The sequence below is a fragment of the Coffea arabica genome, chromosome 8c (assembly GCF_036785885.1).
Source record: "Coffea arabica cultivar ET-39 chromosome 8c, Coffea Arabica ET-39 HiFi, whole genome shotgun sequence".
NCBI classification, from domain to species: domain Eukaryota; kingdom Viridiplantae; phylum Streptophyta; class Magnoliopsida; order Gentianales; family Rubiaceae; genus Coffea; species Coffea arabica.
Genome location: NC_092325.1, coordinates 12234856 through 12243120, shown reverse-complemented (window position 1 = coordinate 12243120; position 8265 = coordinate 12234856). Strand labels below are relative to the sequence as shown.

Genomic DNA, 8265 nt, shown 5'->3' with positions numbered 1-8265 from the left:
ATTTTCTCCCCCTTTTTTTTTCATTCATCTTTCAAAATTTTGAAAATTTGCCCCAGTTTATTTTTAACTGAGGCATTCTTTTGTTCATTTCCTTTTCTTTTGACTTTCCTTCAAAAATTGAATTTACCCTAGTGTGGGGTTTTCTCTCTTTTCTTTTCTTTCAAAACTAAATTTGCCCCAGTGTGGGGTTTGCGATTCTCAGAGGTTGCCAAATGAAATAATCTATTCTGAAGGCTCAAAAGGGATAACTAGGGATATAATGTCTTAATGGGAAAAGAAGAGGGCCTGACTTTCATTCCATTCTTCGCATTAACTCTAAAAGAAAACTTTTTTTTATCAGATGAAAATTGCTTACACATCTCCGAATTGATTGGCTGAGGGAACAAGTGCTCCACCAGGCGATACCTTTTTGATAATAAGAGCACCTTACCAATTCGCGGCAAACTCTCCTTTTGGCTTCATTTTGTACTGACGAAAACCACCTTAATGCTTTGCCTTCTCATTTGAATGGTCATGATTTGACCCTTTAATGGTAATCATGGACCAATCCTTTTGATCATATTGACCATGATGGACTGTGTTTAACTGCTTCTTATTCCTAATCTTGATCCCGATTCGGCTTGAACTTCTTTTATTCCATTCGGGCTTCTTTGAAACATTTTCGAATGTCTCTTCCCCACTCCTCTCATTTTGAAATTCACATTCGTGAGATTGCTGCCATCAAATTTCTGAACAGTGGTATCCAAAGGGTCAGACGGTCTTATTCTGGGCCATCTGAAAAGAATGTGTGAGTCACAATATATAAAACTGTACATTTTATTGAATTTCCAGACAAAAACCAAACTTAATATTCATGAAACGTGTCTTTAGCAGTCACTTGATTGAAAACTATTTACAAAAAACATAGTTAAACAAAAAAACACATGTATGAATGATTTTCATTGGTTTTAACCAAAACAACTGTGAGGACTCACAAATTCCTTACATATTTCTCAAAAATTCCCTTTTATTTGAAAATTATTTGGAAATTATTATTTCATGTTATCCATGGTTCAATCACCCTAGAAAAGTGCCAATGACCATAGGAAATTAGGGTTTTCCTATTCGTTTTCAATTCAAGGTGAAATCGGATTTTTTCGTGTAACCGCAGTATAATTATCCGGTACCGAGTAAGGATCAAATTTGGTGCTTAAGAGTGACTTTTAAGTGAGAAATAATATGTGATTAGAAGAAATGATAAAAAGTTAGTGAATTGGAAGTAAAAACCCTAGTACGTGCGATTTAATAGAAAACGCGTCACACCGACGTGTACCATGCACTACCGATTTAACCTCCACTTGATCACCACTTTCTTACCATACAAGCTCATTACTAATTGACCAAAATATCTTCCCCCTCATGATTATCTCTTGACCGAAATTTGTGGCTCAAATGCAAGGAAAGAAAGAGAAAAATTTTGTGGTTGAGGTTAAACCAAGTGTTGGCCAAACTTGTGGTTAGAATTAATTCTTATCTTTCTACCTTCTTATAAGACAAACTAAGCTTAATCTTCCTCATTTCTTCTTCTTCATGGCTGACCAAAGAGAGAGAGAAAGGGATAGCAAGAGAAAACAATTTTCTTCTTGATTTGCACCAACCAAGTGAGGAAATCAAATTCTAAACCGATTAAATAGTGAGTTGTGATCTTTGGAAGCTAGGGGAACAAAAATTTTCAAGAGGAGGTGAAGTGGTACTCTTGCAAGCTTTGTTTTTGAGGTATGTGCTGTCTATACTTGCTATATGGATGATCTATGTTGTATCTAAGCTTAGATAAGTGGTTGTAGTGATGATGGGAGCAAGAAATCAAGAAAGGTTCCATTAACAATAAAAAATTCCAGATTTCTGGAAATTTCTTTCCCCTTTCTGTCTGGTTTTGTTGCCTCATGTTAGAGGCCGAATTGGCCTTAGGTCAAAACATGAAAGTTCTATAGAATGGTATTTTATAGTTTCCCACAAAATTTCAGCTCAATCGGAGCAACGTAGCTTGTGAAAAGATGAAAATACCCTCGCTGATCTAGGTTACTTTCCAGAATTCCGCGTGGACAGTTTAGTCTCTTTGGTTGTGTTTGTTCACTATAATCCGTTCAGATTTAGCCAATTGTCAAAACATGAAAGTTTTAGTACCCTGTATTATCTTTTCAACGCCACCAAGAACGTCTTAAACGGACCTCGGTAGACTGGGATATGGTCATTTGAATGCAGTGCGGTTAATTAACCGACTAGTTGGATTTTGGATCTGTAAAGTGGGAATTTGACTAGATTGCATTGTAAATCTGACTAAGGCATCTTCATGAGAATTGTATACATTTGTCTTAGCTTTCATATGGCTTTGGAATTACTGGATTTGGAGTTATGTGTGCTGAGATCATAGTGGATGAATCAAGACTACCACAGTAAACCTTGAACTAGAAAATTTGGGATCATTTTGATAAATTCGACCTAGATACAGGGCAAACTGGACTGAGTGACCTTCTTCAACATTGTAGCCCTGTGTCTTAGCTTCGAAACGGCATAAGTTTCATCCCAATCCGATAAGTGTAACTCCAGTTGTGACCGTTATGCATGAACCCGTCAAAACTGTCTTTTGTCAAATTGCATTTCCACACTGTTATTACTTTGATTTTTGTTCTTATATTGTCTTGAGCCTATGAAATGGCTATTATGATGAGTTTGTGGTGTACATGACTTTGGGATTGGCTGAGAAAAATCATGAAGCCATAAATGGCTGGAAAATTAGGTAAACACAAAGGGCATGCTGCCCAAATTTTCGCCCGAAAGCTAAGTTCTATTTAAACTTGTATAATACTATGACCGTTTTTCCATCTTAAAAACATGATCTTTCTTCAATTGGAAACTCCAAATGTTTACTTACTCTTACCAAATAAAGAGGAGTGGTTTAGGAGTTTCTTGAGTATTTTGTCCTCTCTTTTTCATGAATTTCATTAAGACAAGTAGTCTATAATATCTACTTGAAAATGAGATAAGTTTCAACCATATAAACGATTCTGAAAACGGTATTTCTCAGTCTATCTAGTTGGATTTTGACTTGTCTTTAGTTCAAGTGTTTCCATTAGAAAATTCTATACGTATGGTCTAGGAAACCCTAGTTATTTTTGTCCACAGGTCCAAATGTCCTCGTTCCACTTTAAAGTCTTTTATACGTTCTACTCATCATTTGTCGAGCTTCTTTGATTGCACCTAATTGTTTGTGATAAATGAGTGGTAATATTCTTTTCATTTAATTTTAGGTTTTCTCAGTGACTAAAGATAATATCCGGAAGGATATTTTGCACGTTGTTGTGCGTAAATAGGTGAGTGTTCTATATACGTTTTGTTTCTATGACTATGTGGATTGTTGTGACTATGTGGTTATTTGTGAACATTTGATTAAATGTTAAATGTTTTCTATGATTTCTAAAATGAACTTTTGTTAGGCGAGTGTGTACTTTATCGCACTCGACCTAAATAAATATGAAATTTTCGGTGATTAAATGTTGAAATACTAGTTGCGCATGAATGTAAGCCTTTTGGCTGAACGGGGCCTTTGCCCTTGTTACCGATCGACTCGAGCCAGAAGCGGACTCGGTCGGGCGATATGGTGACCTGGGTGAATTTGGTATACTCGAGTATTACCTTGTAGTCCGCCCACGTCCGGATGGGTGGAGTCCGGCCAACGTCCGGAAATGGATGAATGAACGAACGCAGGCACGAGGGTTTTACTTCTCAAAAAGGAAATTTTCAAATCATTGGAGGAATAAGGGGAAATGTCAAGGGAACGAACGAACAAACAAATAGCTCCTTGTGAGCCTGTATCCTTTTAATGAATGTATTATCATTGCTTTATATTGGACATGTTTTCTGGATTAATTGTGTTTACATGACTAATGTTCCTTGTTTAATTACTTGTTTATATATATAGAACCTCGCTGGGCTTTTTAGCTCATACCACGTCAATTGTTTTCCTTAGCAGGGGAAGGCGGGCAAGGACGAGAGTTCCGTATAGTCTAGTTGATCTAGTTCTTTGGCCTTGTAATGGTTCTCGCCCTAGTGCTTGGCACGGGTTGGTTGTATGAGGAATGAGAACCCTTGTATATTCGATGTTTGTACTTGAATGGTAAAAACTTTGAAGACTTCGGGTGTGTAGAAGTTTCTTATCTTTTACTTGAGCATCTATTGTCTATGGATGTATATACATGATACGAGTGAGTGAGTCCCGGCGAGAGTTGGGCAGGCGACCCGCCAAACTCTTTGGTACGCCTAGGGTGAGGTGGGGCCGTCACAACAACTCCCCAAATTTATCGAAACTCCCTTCAAGGGAGAGGAATCTCACTAATTCTGCCCCTTCCAGGATTCTCAAATTTCTTCATTGGGGGTGGATGCCTCAAAGGCTTCCTTGTGTTCGGGAAAGGGATTTGTACTTATGCTCGGTCCTTGTTCAACCTTTTTCCTTAGCACTATTTCTCCGAATTCGATCATATCCTGGATTTTATGTTTCAATGCCCGACAATCATTGGTGGAATGCCCGGGAGCTCCAGAATGATAAGCGCAGACTGCTTGAGGGTCATAGTCAGAGGGAAAGCACTTAGAATAGATCTTAGGGGGTATAACACCAATTTTCCCGGCAGCTTTCAATTGCTCATATAATTGGTCAACAGGCCGACCTAGATTGGTGAAGGTTCGGTATGGTGTTGAATTTTGGGTGTCATTGGTTTGTTGGTAGTAGTAATTTGGGCTAGGGGGTGGAATAGGTCTTGGGCTAAAAGGAGGGAGAGGTCTAATTTGGAGATTTGGTTGAGGATTTTGAAAGGGTGGTGTGAGTATATTACGATAATTTGGTCGAGATCGAAAATGGTTAATGGTAGTATGGTGGATAGGACGGGAGTTTGGGTAGTATGGATAGGGTGATGAATAAACAAGATCCAGGTCTGGCCGAGGGGCCCTGATTGTGACAGCCCCACCTTCCCCTAATGCGAACCAAAGGGGTTAGCGGACTGCCTGCCCAACTCTCGCCAGGACTAACGGTTCAGTTCACATCGATCTAAGACGTGCCGGAACATACTAACGCGCGTAACCGAGTCACCATGTCCAAATAAAAAAAATGAAGCCGGAGTCGGCCATGAATAGTAACCGACATGTCAAAATCCAACCGAACATCAAGCAAATATTTACATGTTGAAATTAAGCATATACAATCCAAAGTGGCATACAAAAATTATTCCAAAGTGGATACATGTACGGTTTGCCAAATCAAAAGAGAAACAGACCCAAAAGTACATTTAGGGTTTCAATCAAGGAGCTATACAAAAGATATGTCCAACTAACTCAATTCGGCAACCAACTATCAAAAGTCATTCCAAAAGTGTTTATTTCCTGTAAGGAAAACAAAAGGAATCGGGTGAGCTTACGCCCAGTGAGATAATACCACTCAAGCAACCAAGTTCATATAAGCATGAGATTTGCATTCCACAAGAAAGTAAGCCATGGTCATATTTCAATAAATTAATAAAAGGATACGGACGGCTCTCAAGAGCCCCTTTCCTCGTTTGTATACTTGATCGGACTTCATTGACCCTCCGTCAATATTTAAAAGTAACCAACCGTAGGCTCCACTTTACTTCCATTCCGTCCACCTAACATTCCCCTACCGGGCCTGCACTCCAAACACTTGCAATGTGGTATTACTCGAGTATACCGGAATCGAGAGTCTCTCATACTATAAGATTCCATATAACAGTCCCCAAGGCTCATTAATTGGCACGACCAAGCCCTCGCCGGCTCGATTCAATCAACTACCAATGGGGTTGAGCTCAATGATAACAAATCTTGGTCGTTGGATACTCGTCCAAACGACACCAAGTCAAGTACTTTCATTTCATGTAACATTCCAATAACATGATAAACAATGATATAAGGCATATAAGTGAGAGTGATAAAGTACACCCTCCCTTCAATCAATATCAATGGTGCAGTAAACATTCAACGCATCAAGTTCAAGTATTAAAGCCATATAGTAACACCCATGTGCGTAGTACACTCACCAAGTTTGAAAATGATATTTCATACACCTCCGTCAAAGGAGCGTCGTAAACCACCGTCACGCCCTAAAACATGCAAACAAGTACAATAAGACTCGATAACGAGCCATAAACCAATGCCAAATACTATCAAAATAGGGTTCCATAAGCATTAGAGGAAACCAGAAAAATCCGGAAATGGGGTTAAGTGTTAACCCAAAAAAATAGTTTTTGACATCATTTTGCGGTTTTGGCACCAAAAGCACTACGATTATCGGATGAAGGTCCAGGACCCACCATTTCGAAGCTAAGAGATAGGGCTACAGTGTTGAAGAAGGTCACTCTGCCCAGTTTTGAGTTTAACTAGGTCAAAAATGCAATATACTACACCAGAACCGGAAAAATAGGTTCACAAAATGCATTCTGGTGCAAACATCCTAAATCAGGCTACCTAAGTCTAAATCCAGTAATTCCAAAGCCATCCGAAAGCTAAGATACAGGGCTACATTTCATCAGAAGACCTCAATAACCAATTCTGAAGAATTCCCAACCAAATTAACCAATTACAATCGCAGTTCTCAAGTTCGGGTAGAAACAGGACAGCAAGGGTAATTCCATCTTTTCACAAGCTACGCTACTCCGATTGACCTGAAATTTCGCAGGAATCTCTAAAATATCATTCCCTACAACTTTCATGTTTTGTGCTAAGGCCAATTCGGCCTCTAACTATGGGTAACCATACAGGGCAGATTCATCATCTAAGTTACAAATTCATTTTCCTGCAAAAATAGGACATTCAAGCAGGACAGCCTACTTTGAGGAATCACGGACAGCAGTACACCAGGAGGAAAAATATGAAATTTTTATAGAACGAAGGGCCATGAGTCTAGTTTCCGATGCCACTGACGGCACCTCAATCGGATTTTTCTACATCAAGATATAAGCATTTTACTGAGACTGGTCAGTGAAAGCCGAAAATCTGGAAACTCATTTTTCACTTGTGAAAAACTCCTTTTCTCTTTTAAAATGACAAAAATTTATTCAAACCACTCATACACTTCAGTATGACATTCATATCAGCAACTTTAACATAATTTCAGCATCAAATTTCAACAAAAACCAAAGGTGAAGCTCAACTCTTCCTCTCTTCCACTTCGGACAATTTCAAGCTTTCACAAGAGTTACTTCAACTTTACTGCTGCCAATCTCACATCTAAGCCAGCAATTTTCTACCAAGATCAAAGACAACATGCTATATATCATACGAAACAAGAAATATAACATTTATAGCAAAACTTCCTAGTGGAAACGCCTCAAAATTTCACAAGAAAAGCTGTAAATTGAGCTCATGTTTCTCCCTCGGTCAAATCTGGAAATTTCATTTTAGCAACCACTAGCTCACATGGATGCTATATTTACATCAAGCTTCATCTAGCAAAAGGGATTCAAGGATTCCCTAGTAACTTGCAGCAAAACAAGAGCCAAAATCTAGAAAACAAATGGTTATTCCTAGTTCAATCCAAGCTGGAAAATTTCCAGCAATAAAGTAAGTCTCTACAACCTGTTTCTACCTCAATCCAACCTCAACCAAACATATATCAAAAGCCCTCTAAAGTATGTGAAAGAAATTGAAATTCCAAGTCATGTTACCTTTGACGCAAGCTAGAAGTTAACTCCCCTGTTTTGGTCCTTCTACCCGATCAAGCAAGCTGGAAATGGAAGTAAGACACAAGCTTCCTTTAAGTGTTCTTTCTCTGGTTCCTCTTGGCTGAAGTGGAAGCAAAACAAGAGAAATTTCGTTATTCTTCTCTCAAGCTCCTCTCGGCTGGAAGGTTGAAGCATGGCACAAAATTTTCCTCTCAACTCTCTCTACTCTCTCTCGGCTAAAGTGAGACAAAACAAGTGACCAGTCTTGTTTGTCATTGTTTTTCTTTCTCTCGGTGGTTGAGCTGAAGAAAAGAAACAAGAGAAGGTAAATTTGGCTTAGTCAACTTGCATGCTACTTGGACTTGGTCAAAAATGAAGGCAATGGAGAAGTATATCTGTCACGGTTGGGAAATTGGAGTAGGACAAAGGAAAAAAAATTCCTGCAGCTTTCCTTGACTTTTCCTACTCTCTTGGCTGGAAAAATGAAGAAGAAATATCTCTCACCTCCCCTCTCTCTAGAACCGACCAAAGCAAGAGAAAAAAAAATGAGGAATAAAGCTGCATG

At 38.9% G+C, this 8265-nt stretch overlaps 1 long non-coding RNA gene across 1 annotated transcript; it reads right to left on the bottom strand.

Annotated features, from left to right (window-relative positions):
- Positions 1 to 5192: 5192 nt before the first annotated feature.
- Positions 5193 to 8009, bottom strand: LOC140013787 (uncharacterized). The gene is made up of 3 exons (XR_011820620.1): positions 7704 to 8009; positions 6078 to 6140; positions 5193 to 5409 (listed from the first exon to the last, which is right to left on the bottom strand). It is a non-coding gene; the product is annotated as an uncharacterized lncRNA (long non-coding RNA).
- Positions 8010 to 8265: the final 256 nt, after the last annotated feature.